We start from the raw sequence: 15,029 nt of genomic DNA, 5'->3' as shown, positions 1-15,029 counted from the left end.
GAGTATTGTACAGCAATATAAATTTAAAAATTTAAAAATAAACAAGAATAATGTGAAATCATAGTGATTAATCTTGAGACTGAAGAGGAGATGAGAAAATGTACCTCTTTCCCTTCTCTGAAGAAGTAGGTGACTATGACCAAGAAATATTGCATATGTCAGACTCCTTTAATGTGCTGGCTAATTTTGCTGATTTTTCCCCTTTTCTTATGATTTGTTTGTTACAAAGGAATACTTTTCTGTCTTAAAAATGAAAATGATGTAAAGATTGGATTCATGATTTCATTCATACAGGGAATCCTTGGAGAAGGAAACTCCCTCTGTTCATGCAGACAAACAGCTTTGCTATAACATATGGTCTTCTAGAATTGCCTGGAGAATTCAGAGCTGAAGAAACAAGAGACCGTTATATACAGTAACAGCAATACTGTTTGAAGAACAACTTTAAGTGAATAAATTATTTTATCTATTATAAACACACAAATTAATTACAAAGGACATATGAAGAAAGATGCTATCTACATCCAGAGAAAGAACTGATAAATAGAAGTATGTGTAGAATAATTTTACATATATGTATGCATATATATATATGTATATATATATATATATATATATATATACATACACATATACATACAAACACATGCGCACACACACATATGCCTATTTATGTCTAATGGAGACCATGTCTAGGGCGAGGAGGGGAAGAGGGAAGAAAAAAAAAGGAAAAATAAAATAAATTTATGTGATAATTCTGTTGTATATTTGAAAGGAATAGCAAGTTGTGCATAGTAGATTTGCAATTTTATATACAATCATCTTTTTACTCTATTATATTATGGAAATGCTTATTTTAGCCCATAAATTAAAAATAAAATTTTTTAAAAAGAGAATTGAGAGCTAAAGTGGTTACAGATTCAATATGTGTTAAGACTTGAACCCAGATCTCTTATCTATGGCATGCTGTCTCTTATCTAGTAAAAAACTTTTTTTAACCTTTAAAAAATAAAAACCATAGAGAAATATCAGAGTCATACATATGTTCCAGTAAAGGTTGGGTTGAATTAAAACATTCTGCTCTATCCAAGCCTTACATTAAACCAGGGTTAAATTTAATTAACTTAATTGGTCAATCAATTATAAATTAATTGATTAATAAGAATAAAAATTAATAAGGTACTTAATCATACCTAGGTACATATGTTTCCTCTACTGTATGCTATATTGTACACCCTTCAAAATGTTATGCTAATACAAATGATTTATTCTCAGTTGTTTTAATAGACTTCATTTTTTATTAGAAAAGGTATAATTTAAATGGGAAAGCATGCTAGCAGAAGCTAAACTATTCAGACGATGAAGCCATAATCTAGGTTATGGGAACCTTACCCCAAATTGTAGACATAGTACCCAAGAGTAAACACCAAATTCTGGAACACTAAGCCTTGAAAATTTAGCCTTTTCCTTCTAAGTTAATTAGGGGCCAGGATTGTGTATTAGATTTATTTTACATTCCAACCTCATCACCCTCATAGCACCAGGCAAATAAAAGCTCAGTAAATACCTACTTGGCTGACTCTATGGAACCTGATAAATTTGGATAGTTTGAGGGTAACTCCAATCATATTCCAATGGGAAATAGTTTACATTTATACTGTGTTTATTATGTGCCAGGCATTGTGGTAAGCACTTTATAAATTATTTGATTCTCTCAACAACCCTGGGAGGTAGTTGCTATTATAATCCTCATTTTATAGATGGGGAAACTGAGACAGATTAAATGACTTGTCCAGGGTCATAGTAAGTGTTTGAGCCAGATTTGAACTCAGATCTTCCTGCCTCCAGGTCTGACACTCTAACCACTGCATCCCCTAGCTGCCCCAACAGTGTGAAAGTTCAGCTTCATACTCATCTTCCTTATAACATCAGCAAAGAATATAGGGAGACTGTGGAAAAGTTTAGTATCTTAGAACCGGAAGAGAGTTTCAAAGCCTTGCCTCTAGCCACGTATCACCTAATTATTGAGCACGTCCCCAGTAAGGCTGTAATATTTTTGAGCACCAAGAAAATAGAGGGCCTACCTAACAATAATAGCTAAAATATACAGTATTTTAAGGTTTGTAAAATATTACATCTACATCTATGTTCAAAATGCTGTTTATCTACATAGACATATAGATATAGATATGCATTTTGCAAACCTTAAAGCACTTTATAAATATTAAGGGGTCACAAAGAATTGGACATGACTGAAATGGATAAACAGTATATACATATATGTATATGTGTATGTATATATGCATATATACACACATACACATGAATAAAATCTCATTAAATCTTCCCAGTAGCCCTTTGAGGTAGGCACCCTTATCCTCATTTTATAGATGAGAGAACTGAGATCAAGGGAAGTAAAATGACTTGCCCAGAGTCATATAGCTAATAGGCACTGAGTCAGAATTTGAATTCAGGTCTTTCTGACTCTAAACTGTACAACACTCTCTCTCTACTACTTCAAGCTTCCTCTCTAAAATATGACTCAGCATATCCATGGTGGTGGGCTTCAGGGTTGGGTTTCCAGTTACTTCTTTTTTTCATGCGCCCCATATCCTACCAGGACCGTACATGCGGTGCCATCCGCAGGACAAAATGAGACCCACAGAAATAGGTTAATCTTCCTAAAATGCAATTTTCATCATGTCATTCCCCTTGGGGGAAAACTGCCTGCTAAATACTGCATCATGTCCAGATTTCTCAGCCTGTTATTCCAGGCCTTCTGTGATCTATTCAATTCCAATACTCCCAGATATGGAGTATTGGAACTTCCGATACTCCCTCACACTTTATACTTATCTAATGTCTGACACTAATACTCATGCCACATATCAGACTTGCCTTTCTCATTTCATCTACCACTTGAATCCCATCCATCCTTTTAAGACCCTGTTCAAATCTTACGTTCTTCATGAAATACTTCCTGATTTCTCCAGTTCGCTTAGCTCTTTCCCTTTTCTGCATTTAATGGTGATGATCTCATTCTCATTACTATTTTTAAAGATTATTTCTATCTTTTCTTTTTCATCTCACCTAAATTTCCCATCACATCCTTGTCAGTCGGGTAGAGAGCTGGGCCTGGGGTCAAGAAGACCTGAGGTCAAATCCAGCCCCAGACACTAATTAGCTGTGTGAACCTGGGTAAATAAATCACCTAATCTCTGCCTGCTTCAGTTTCCTCAATTGTAAAACAGGGATAATAATAGCACCCACCTCCTAGGATTCCTGTGATGGTCAAATGTGATATTTATAAAATTCTTAGCACAGTGCCTGGGTAGTAGGCTCTTAACAAATGCTTGTTCCTTTTCCTTACTCTCATTATTTGAAGATTTTAGAGCAGGTCTTCAGGAACATGGTTACTTCCTTCATAGGATGATCCCCTTTTTGGCAGTCACTACTGCTAGGTAAGAAGTATATTATTAGCTCCTAACACAATGCTTGGAACATAGTAAGCACTTACTTAATAAATGATTTTCATTCATTCATTCATCTACAGGTAGAAGAGGGATTGGGGCATTAAAAACTTTAATTTCCTCAGCTGTAAACTCAGGGATTTTATGGGGATTCCTCATCTGCACTACAGATTTAGAGCTAGAAGGGACCTAAAAGGTCATTTAGCTCAGAGATGACAGATCATAGCTGCAAAGTACAACCTGAACCAGATTAAAATGTAATTGGGAAATGTTGAACGGAACAAATAAAAATATAATATAATATAGATACTGCTAATTTGTGGTTTTCTAAGTCAACATGCAGCCCGCAGAGATTTGTTTTTATTTAAGTTGGACACCACTGATTTAGTCCAAAGATCCTGATTTTACAGATGAGAAAACTGAGGTCTATGGAGACAAAATGACTTGTTACATAGATAGTATGAGGAGGAGTCTATATTTGAACCCAGGTCCCTGACTCTATATTTAGCATTCTTTCCCTTATCCAGGATTTCTTAAACTTTTTCGACTTATGACCTCATCAGCACTTCTTAAACTGTGGGTTGAGACCACTACTGATGATCTCCAAGGTTCCTTTAGCTCTAATGGTCTAATAGTTCTAAAATTGAAAAACTAAGGAACCAAAGTGACGGGGTACTTGGGTGCTTGTGTTTGGGTGCTTGTACTTGGACCCCAATTTCTCCCTAGCCTCAGAAACACTGTCCCTGACAGTTTCTCCCCAGCCCAAGGACCCTGTGCTTAGCAATTACTCATGAGTGGGCCCCAGCATGACCCTTATCTCTCTCCCTGGTGCAGTTCCAAACAGCACCTGAAGGATTTATTAGTTTAAACTGGCTTTGCACTGGGTCATAAAGACATTCTTACCCACTACTATACTATCCTACTGCCCTACCTTATTATCTACATCCTGGGCTCCTCATTAACTGTATTCTAGACTTAAGACATATGTATACTCCCTACATCTATCTTGTCAAACAAGACATTGATTGGTGGCAGACTGGACAACTCTCAGTTACCCTGAACTCTAGTTGACTTAGTGACGTAGCAGGCCTAAAACCACACCTCTACGTGGCCCCCCTTGTGGGCTTTTCCTAATGAACTCTGGGTAAAACGCCTACGCAGTAGGTACAAGAAGTGCATGCTCTTTTAAGAACTGACCGCTCCTTAACCACTCCCTAATCCCACCCTGAATTCCCTAGTTAGCATATTTGCCACATGTTTTATTGTATTTTATCCTATATAATCTTAACTGTACCTCTCTAAGGTTGCAGGATCCTTTAAGAATCCTTGCCCGCTGAAAAGCGTAACAGTAAACTTTGCCACCTTGGCTTAAAGAATGCTTGAGTCTGTGAATTCATTCCAGACGACCCCCTCGTGTACTCCGGTCTTTGAGGGGTCACAACCTCTCAACCTCTCAGCCCGCAACAAAAGGAAATGTAGAATCAGATAAAAGACATCCATTCATGTATTGCAGCGGTATCTATGATATATTAAAAGACCCAGAGGAATGTCTTCAGTGCATTAGATAGTCTTTGGAGCACCTATGGAAGGCCCTAGAAAAGAATTGCACAGGATGAAAAGGCATGGATGAATTGCAGCCTGTAACAGTGAAAAGAGGACTCACGACAATGAGAACATGAATCCATCAAAGAATCAAACTAAGTGTACTTGTACGTGTATGTGTGTGTATAATATGCATATGCATGTATATATAAAATACACATATACCATTTGTTGTTATTTAGTCATTTTCCATTGTGCCTGATTCTTTGTGACCCCATTTGAGGTTTTCTTGGCAAAGATGTTGGAGTAATTTGCTGTTTCCTTCTCCAGCTCATTTTACAGATGAGGAAACTGAGGCTAACAAGATTAAGTGACTTGCCCAGGGTCACATGGCTAGTAAGTGTCCTAGTCCAGATTTGAACTCATGAAGATAAGTCTTCCTCACTCCAGGCCTAGCACTCTGTGCACTATGGCTCCACCTAGTGGCCCTCCAGTATACCACAAGTATCTTAAACTCAACATGCCCCAAATGGAACTTATTTTCTTCCCCTCTTCCCTCCAAATGTTCTCATTTCTGTTGAGAGCACCACCACCATCATTCCTATCATCCAGGTTGGAAACCTCAGAGCTGTCCTTGACTTTTTACATTACTTTAACCCCTAAATCCAAACAATTGTTGACTCTACCTCCTCGGCATCCTTACATCTATTGCCTTCTCTCCTCTCATATGGCCACCACCCTAGTTCAGTTCCTCAGCATCTCTTGCCTGCACTACTGCAAAGGCCTCTCATTGATCGAGCTACTTCCAGTATCTTCCCTCTCTAGTCCAGTCTGTACATTTCGGACAGGTTAATATTCCTCAGGCAAAGCTTTGCTCATGTACATCAAAGACTTTTGACTCTGTTAAAAAATCTTTAATGACTCCCTCTCATCTCTTAGATAAAAGGCAAATTCCTTAGCCTTGCACTTTAAGCCCTGAAATCAACCAATCAAAAAGCATTTTTTAAGCCTTATTATGTACCAGGAACTGAGCTAGGTGCTGGGGATACAAGCCAGAGGGAAACCACCCTTACCTTCAAGGAAATTACATTCTATTAAAGGAGAAAGCATGTATATAGATATAGACACACACACACACACACATATATACATATGTGTGTGTGTAAGCCTGTGTATTATACATATATGAACATATAGGATATATAACTATACATAAACATATATACATAAATATATGCATATATATACATATATAAACTATATATAAACAAAAGATATATATGTATAATACATATATTGGCAGTTAGGTGGCACAATGGATAGAGTAATGGGCTTGGAATCAACAAGACTCATCTTTATGAGATCAAGTCTGGCCTCAGATGCTTATTAGCTGTGTGACCCTGAGCAAGTCACTTAATGCTGTTTGCCTTAGTTTTTCATCTGTAAAATGCTCTAGAGAAGGAAATGGCAAAGCACTCCATATCTTTGCCAAGAGAACTCCAAAATGCAGTCATGAAGAGTCTGGAACAACTCAAGAACAACTCAACAACTGGAACAACTCAACAACAACAAAATGAATAGATAAAATATATATTATAAAATGCATGTCATGTATACAATATATATGCATGTATACATATGTACATGTAATACATATTTATATACATAAACACACAAAATATATAAAAATAAATACAAGGTGATATTGCAGTCATGAATAGTATACACAAACACAGAAAATATAAAAAAAAAGGTAACGTTGGAGAGTGGGTCATGAGTAGTTAAGGAGATCAGGAAAGACTTCAGGTAGGACATGGCTCTTGGTCTGTGTTTTGGAGGAAAATAGGTATTCTAAGAGGTAGAGGAAAAGAGTAGACATCAGGAAGTGCAATGACAGGGAGATGAGAGATAGAGTGTCATTTATGAGGAACAGTAAGATGGTGCATTTAGGTAGATGGAAGAGTTCATAAAAGAGAGTGATGTGTACTTAGGTTAGAAAGGTAGTGTGGGGTCGGGTTGTAAAGTACTTTAAATGTCAAACAGAAGACTTTATATTTGATCCTAAAAATAGTAGGGAGACACTGAAGTACATTAAATAGGGGAGAGACACGGTCACTCTGCCTTAGGTAAATCATTTTAGCAGCTCCATGCAAGATAGATTAGAGCAGGGAAGACAGCTGAGACAAAGAAACTAATTAGGATACCAATGAAGTGGTCCAGGTGAGAAGCAATGGAAGGCCTGAACGAGAGAAAGAGCGAGCGAGCGAGAGAGAGAGAGAGAGAGAGAGAGAGAGAGAGAGAGAGAGAGAGAGAGAGAGAGAGAGAGACAGACAGACAGACAGACAGACAGACAGACAGACAGACAGAGACAGAGAGACAGAGACAGAGACAGAGACAGAGACAGAGAGAGAGAGAGAGAGAGAGAGAGAGAGAGAGAGAGAGACAGACAGACAGAGAGAGTGTGATTACGAACCTAGGTGACTGAAAGTAGAATGGGGTGGGGAGGGAGTAGGGAAGAAGATAATGTGTTTTGTTTTGGATCAACTGATTTTGAGATGCCTATAGGACAGTAAGTTCAGAATGTCCAGTGGGTAACTGATATGGGACTGGAATCCTAAAGAAAGACTGGGACTAGGATATGATATCATATCATTTATCACTGGCCATCTCTTGTGCCTAGACTGTAGTCCCTCTTACAGGGACTCATAGAATCACCTTCTTCCTTCAAGACAGATCAAGCATCATCTTGTACATGAAACTTTCCTAATGCCCAAATTGCTGGTGTCCTCCCCTCCCTAACTACCTAGAATTTAACTCCTTTGTATTTATTCTCTCCATATTTACTGAGTACATATTGAGATATCTTCTAGTGCAGGGGTGGGGAACCTGCAGTCTCGAGGCCACATGCAGCCCTCTAGGTCCTCAAGTGTAGCCCTTTGACTGAAACTTCACAGAACAAATCCTTTTGTTAAGACACTAGAATCTAGTGTCTCCCCTGTTAGAATGTAAACTTGCATACAGAGATTATTTCATTTATTGCATTCGTATTTCTGGGGTAGCTAAATGGGACAGTGGATAGAGTGCTGGGTCTGAAGTCAGGAAGACTTAAGTTCAAATCTGGCCTTAGACATTTACCATCTGTGTGACCCTGGACAAGTCATTTAACCCTGTTTGGTTCAGTTTGCTCATCAGTAAAGTGAGTTGGAGAAGGAAATGGCAAACCACTCCAGTATCTTTGCCAAGAAAGCTCCAAATGGGGTCACAAAGAGCTGGGCACAACTGAAACGATTGAATGACAACAAATTTTTATTTCTAGTGTTTAGTATAGTGCCTGGCACATACTGATATAATATGGTACATGATATACCATCATACAGTGTGACTCTACACACTTAATATTCCTGCCTTTTACCCATTCTATCTTTTAGCCAATGTAGTCTACCAGTCTCTGAATTCGATATGCAATTTGCTATCTCTAATACGCTATGAGCTTTGGGAAAGTCTGTGCCTGTTATGTGGAATGCACTCCCTCCTCACCTCCATCTTTCCATCTTTTTAAATTCCAGCTCCCTGTAAGGTCTGGTTCTGGTGCCATTTTCTATTGAAAGGACTTCCAGTTGCTGGGGTTTTCTCCTCCTTAAATTGTCTCACATTTAATTCTTTGCATAAAGGTTGGCTCTATCCAGCAAAATGTAAGCTTCTTGACGCCAGGACCTATTTCATTTTTATCTTTGTATTTCCCTAGCACCAGGCAGAGTGCCTGGCACTTAAAGCTTTTTTTGATTGAATTATTATTGAAATACTAATTTATAACAAATAAGAGTATAAATTCATTCACTTTACAAATAAGCAATATTTAAATAATAATAAAATAGGCAAGTACTAGCAACTCCAGCAAAAGGAAAAAAATGACAAAATACTTCCAAGTATGATACAGGTTTATATTATGATTCTTTTCTATTTCATTGTGATAGTCCTTTTTGATCCTCTCTATCTCATCAAATTCTCCCTTGTTCCAAACAAAATACTAGGTATTTGAAAGTATTCTTTAGTACTTTGAACCCATGCAGAGTTAACCAAGATGAAACAATATTGAACATTTATCTCAACTGTGTATAGTTTGTATTCCTAAGTGCCAGCATGTAAACCCTGGGTCAGAAGCTCCCACCTTACATGAAGGGCCCAAATACACTTTGGGGAACTTCTCACTTCTCTGACTCCGTGGCCCGACCCAACTGAACTAGGGACTTCAGTACCTGATGCCTCTAACCCCTCTGGGTTAGCCTGTTGATCTATCTCATAGATGTTAGCTATTTCAAAAGACAAGGACTGACTCAAAGCCTAACGTGAATATTGGCCTATTAATCACAACCTTCCTTCCATACATGTTTTCTAGAGTCTGGAGACTGGCTCAGGAGAATTAAGAGTTAAGTCCATTTGTGAACAAACTTAATGACACGCTTGTTTGTTTTGCAATGAAGTCCTTTATCCATACAGCCACAGCTGTCTGGGGAGGGATGAGTCATGGGCTCTGCTAAGCTTGTTCAGAATCCAGTTGAGAGCATGCAAGTGGGATCCTATCTCTACGAGAACTTTGTAAAATCAGTCATGGAGTGAATCAGACTCTCCCCCTAGCTTTTACTCCTTTCTTCATCCTTTCAAATAGATTCCATGTTTGGAGATCCCAAAGGGTAGAAGCAGGAGCAGGGATAACAAATCCCAAATCTGAAAGGAGAGAAGAGGTAAAACCTTGCTTTACACACCAATTACTGCCCTAGAACTCCAGGGAGGAAAGGAAAGGAAGAAAACTGGAAACATCATTAACACACACATGTCCCTAAAGGGGATGTTGTTGTTGTTGTTGTTGTTGTTGTTGTTTATCCTTCATTCTCAAAGAGGACCAATAACAACATGGGGGATGACTTGCTTGTGAATTGAATTTAAGTGAGGCAGAATTGAACAGCGTCATCAGTCTTACTCTCTCCTCCAGAGTCATTGAAGTCCAGTGGCAAGACAAAAGTCAACATGACTGGTGATGGTCCAGGATGCAGCAGGTGACTGTGGTGTCTTCAGTGTCTGATCAAGCTCTAAGTGTTCCACAGTGCCTGCTTCAGTGGCCTTAATTGTTCCCATCTGCCCATACTGCTTATGGAAATCTTCACATGTTTGGGGTAGACATCCCCCTAACTCACTGACAGGTTTGAGGCCTATCAGTTACCCACAACCTGGTTTAACTCATTTACTGAGATGATTTATTGAGGTGTGACCACTGTGCATGCTACAGCTTTTTGGAGCCACAGGTGAGAGTTGGGTAAAAGTAGACACCAAAAGTGGATGAACAGCCCTGAAAAGGGCTCAGCAAGCTCTCACACTGGAGGTTCTTGTTCTCCTTGAACATCTCATGTACCTCTAGAAGGGAACTTAAAATTATAAAAAATAAATAGAAGATTAGGGAACCATCTTTGTCCGTGCATCCCCAAGAGATAGTCTGACAACACAGGTGGTTGACCATTCCATTGGCAGAAGCCCATTCCAAGACACAAACCTGAATACTTGTATAGCATCTCTTATTTCCATACTTCCTGAGGCCTTGGTTGGCTAGAAAGAGTGTCCTTCAATAAATCACATTAGGATACAAAAGCTTTGTCCCTGGGTTGTTTCTTTTCCTGGTGTGTCTTCCTACTGTGATTTAGCCACCTGCCACCTTCCTTTCTTCATCTTTCTCTGCTTCCTCAACTCATACATTTAGAGGAGAGTTTGGTGCTAAATAGTAGGGAAATATGGACAGGAGACACAGGGCTTCTATTGACATGGGAAAACACTAATCTACTCCCTCTCCCCCCGCAAGGTTAAAAATACTAATCTACTCTCCCTCCCCCTCACAAGGCTAAAAATATGAACCATTCTTATCATGAACCAATGAAAACATATAGTAATAACAACTGAGCCCTTCTAAAGTCAAAAGTAACTTCAGTGAAACATCCTCACCATCCTGGGTAGAGCCTCCTGATGTGTTTAACAACTCAAAAAGTCACCCATGATTCCCTCTTTTGGACAAAGTCCTTACAACCCAAGATTTCACATAAGAAGTTCCCCAGGGATTGTAGTGACTCTATCAGTTTTAATGGAAGGATTTCTCTTTGCGCTCTGACCACTTGGGAGACAAAAACTGAATAAGGAAACCAAGGAATTGAGAATACCCTTCTAGGGTCCAGAGAATACATCCTATTGCCATCAATACTATAACTACACAAGAGTAATACCCAAATGGCTTTCTGAGGGAAAACCTCACAAGAACAGTCCACAGAGAAGACAGGTGAGATGACAAATTCAAAGTTCTTTTTTCATCTCAGTGTTCAGTGCACACTTGTTGTATAAGAATGCGAAGGTGCACTATTGTGTTATAAGAAATGAAGAAGGGGATGGCTTCAGAAAAACTTTGGAAGATTTATATTAACTGATACAAAGTAAAGTGGGCAAAATCAAATAATCCATACAATAACAAACTGTAGTGTGAGGAAAATCAACTGTGGAAGACTAGCAACTCTGCTCAATCTAATAATCCACCCCAACTCCAAAGGACGCAGATATAAAATGCTATCTAATCCCAGAGAGAGAACTGATGGACTCAGAGTACAGACTAAAGCATATTTTCCCCTTCTTTATTTTTCTTGCTTCCCCCCTCCCCCAGAAATATGGCTAATGCAGAAATGTGTTTCACATGACCGTATGTGTATAATGGGTATTGTATTTCTTTCTTTCTCAATGGTTGGAGAGGAAGGGAGAGAATGGAACCTTAAATAAAAATTAAATTAAAATTAAGAAAAATTGTAAATCTCTGCTTATATTCCTAGTCCCTTCCAATTGCCTTAAAAAGGAAAGAGTCCAGAAAAAAGCATGGAAGAACACTGGACTTGAAGTCCAAAGAATTGGGCTCAAGTTTTGGCTTTGCCACATACTAGCCATATGTCTCTGAGAAAGTAATTTCTTCGCTATGGGTCTCAGTTTCTTCATTTGTAAAATGAGAGACTAGGTCCTTTCTATATTAGATAATATGCTCTGAGGCATGATATTTTTCCTCTGAAAATGTGTGGCAATGAACAAGTCACTTCCCTTATCTGTAAAATGAGGGAGCTGAAGAAAATGCTCTCTGAGGTCCCTTCTAGTTCTAACAAACATTCTGGTTATTCTGCAAACAACCCCCCCCAAAAATTCTCCATCTGGATGTCTCCCATTTGTCTCTGTCTGAGGATGATGATCGTGTTAAACACACCAAAGAATGCCTATGACAGATTGATATTCCCAGCCTGTCTCCCTTTTACTTGACTCAAGGACAGTCCCTTGATGCCACCTAAGAAATCCATGCAGCTGAACCACCCTGCTATACATTCACTAACTGCCTTCAGAATCCCCCAAAGTGAAGGGAGACAACAGAAAGCAATTTTCTACAATGAAGTAAAGATGGGGGATTTATTTCCAGTCTGCAAGATCTATCTACCCAGGAGGCATATTTATAAGAAGGCCTTGAGAGGTGATGTATTTCTGATCTTTCGCTGACTCCATTTTCTGCTGCCCACATCTGCCATCCTCCTTTTCAGAAGAGAAATCTTTGCTCAAACTACTGACCTCAGAGGAAGTCCCAGAGAGCCCTCAATCCTTCAAAACGATATATTCCTCCTCTGAGCCAAACCAGGCTGCACAAGCAGAAGGAACTGTGTCTCCATCAGCACTAGTCATGGTCTCATTTGCAGGTGGGTCTGAAGCTGAGCAAAATCGTAAAGAAAAGGAAACCCCTTCTTTCTGTGGCCCTTTCCCCCTCCTTTGATTACTATTCCCTCCCACATTCAGACACCTTCCTTTTTTCCCCCTTTAGTCTGCCCTCCCTTTATCAAAGCCTGGTCTCAGGGAAGGATCTGAGATCAGCCATGCTGCTTCTGTCAGAGGTTATTTTTTATATTTTTAGCATTTTATCTTTAATTGTAGGATGAGAAGCGTTGCTGGTTAAAGGAATTGCAGTCCCAGGGAGCAGGTGGGAGAGGGATTATCTGAATTATTACTGTTGTTGTCATTACTATTATTAATACATGTCTCATTAAGAATTTAACATTGGATAGCAATCTCAACTACTTACTCAAATGGATCTATTCTCTCACTGATTTGAAAGTTATCTGCAGCCATGCACCTCATGAATCATCCATGCCTGTCCATCCTGAGTTTGTCTTGTTCATGCCCTTCTATGAGTGTGTTCATCTAAGGTGCGGGGGGCTTTACCTCCTTTCCCCTTACACTGTGATGATACCATTGGAACACTTGGGCTGTCCATCTGTTATCTCTTACTCTCGTCCCATGGCCAGACCACTTTCTGTTTTGGCTCATGCATTCCAACGATGATATATTTTATTATAGCTCTTCAAAGTTCCTTATGGTTATCTGTTGCAGCTTACACACAGCATGTGCCTTTCCATTAGCCCCTGGTGCAGCTCATTTTTAATTCCTCAGGAGCCACAATATTCCGAGATTCACAGCCACACAACACTATAAGTTAGTTATCTACTGAACATCAATACAATTAACTAATTTTTTGTTGTTGCTGTTTAGTTATGCCTGACTCTTTGTAACCCCATTTGGGGTTTGCTTGACAAAGATACTGGAGTGGTTTGCCATTTCCTTCCCATTACAGAAGAGGAAACTGAGGCAAACAGTTAAGTGACTTACCCACAGTTCACATACGTAGTAAGTAATCAATTTACTGAGTACTGATTTATAATTTAATTAATCTCAATGCATAAAGAATTGAGAGGCAGTATGGAATAGTGGATAGAGAGCCAGCCTCAAAGCCAGGAAGACCTAGGTTCAGAGTCCCACCTCTAACACATACTGGCTGTGTGATTCTAGGTAATTGACCTAATTTCTCAGTCCTCCATCATACCATGACTTTAAATTGCAGAAAATGTGCCAAGCTGTACTAGTAGAGGGAATATTTTCCCATTCCATTGTCAAAGAAAATGTCAACCCCTGCTTAAATTCTTAGTCCACTCCACCTGCCTTAAAAGGAAACAGTCAGGAAAGAAGCATGGAAGAACACTGGATTTGGAATCCAAAGACTTGGGCTCAGATCTTGGTTCTACCACATATGAGCCACATGACCCTAGGAAAGTCACTTTTTTTCCTATGGGTCTCAGTTTTCTCATCTGTAAAACAGGTCTACTATCTATATCTACCAACAGTAGATAACATGCTCTGAGGCATTGCGGCTCTTCTTCTCTGGCAGTGCATGACAATGGGCAAGTCACTTCATCTTCCTGGGCCTCAGCTGGTAGCCCTAGTTAGAGTTGCCCATAACAATAAAATCGTAAATCCAAATCCTTTCCTTCTCATCTCTACATGAATTATCATAACAATTTTTCAATCTGTCTCAGTCTGCGAGCCCTCTGTCCAGGCCAGATGAGCAGAACCGATGAGCCATACAACGCCTCAGTTAGCCCCACACGTGGGAACTGAACCTTAGACAAAACTGTAATATAAGTAAAGCTTGCCTTTGCTTTCCTCCTTTGTGAATGGTCTTTCGTTTGGCAAAAGGGAAAGAACATTGGATTTGAATCTGAGAATCTGAGTTCAAATCCCAACTCTGTTACTTACTACCTGTATGACCTTGGGTAATTGGGCAGTTCATCTTTCTAGGGTTCAGTTTCCAGGGGGTACTAGATGATCCTTGAGGTACCTTCCAATCCTAGATCTATGAACCATGATCCCCAGATAAGATCAATACCTACCAAGGTTTCCCCCTCCACCCAACATGGGTTAGACTAGTTTTTCCCCTTAAAGACAACAAAGCTGGAACTTGATTAGCACAGGAGTGGGGCAAGGTTCAAGCTTAATCTCCCTAGACAAAGCTTCCTAGTCACTCAAGGTGTGTCATAAAAAGACTACATGGAATATGGGCCCTTCAGATCTGGTGAATGACTTGAGACCACTTGAGTCACCGTACTCTTCTCTGTTGACCAGGTGTATCTCCAT

General features: G+C 39.4%; 1 protein-coding gene across 1 annotated transcript in view; it reads right to left on the bottom strand.

The window, feature by feature from the left end:
- The window catches only part of KALRN (kalirin RhoGEF kinase), a 709,132-nt gene that overhangs the window by 223,060 nt on the left and 471,043 nt on the right, over nucleotides 1-15,029 (bottom strand).

Source organism: Phascolarctos cinereus, unplaced genomic scaffold (genome assembly GCF_003287225.1).
Source record: "Phascolarctos cinereus isolate Bilbo 61053 unplaced genomic scaffold, phaCin_HiC Scaffold_726;HRSCAF=1367, whole genome shotgun sequence".
Lineage (NCBI taxonomy): Eukaryota > Metazoa > Chordata > Mammalia > Diprotodontia > Phascolarctidae > Phascolarctos > Phascolarctos cinereus.
This window is presented reverse-complemented; position numbering and strand designations above follow the sequence as displayed.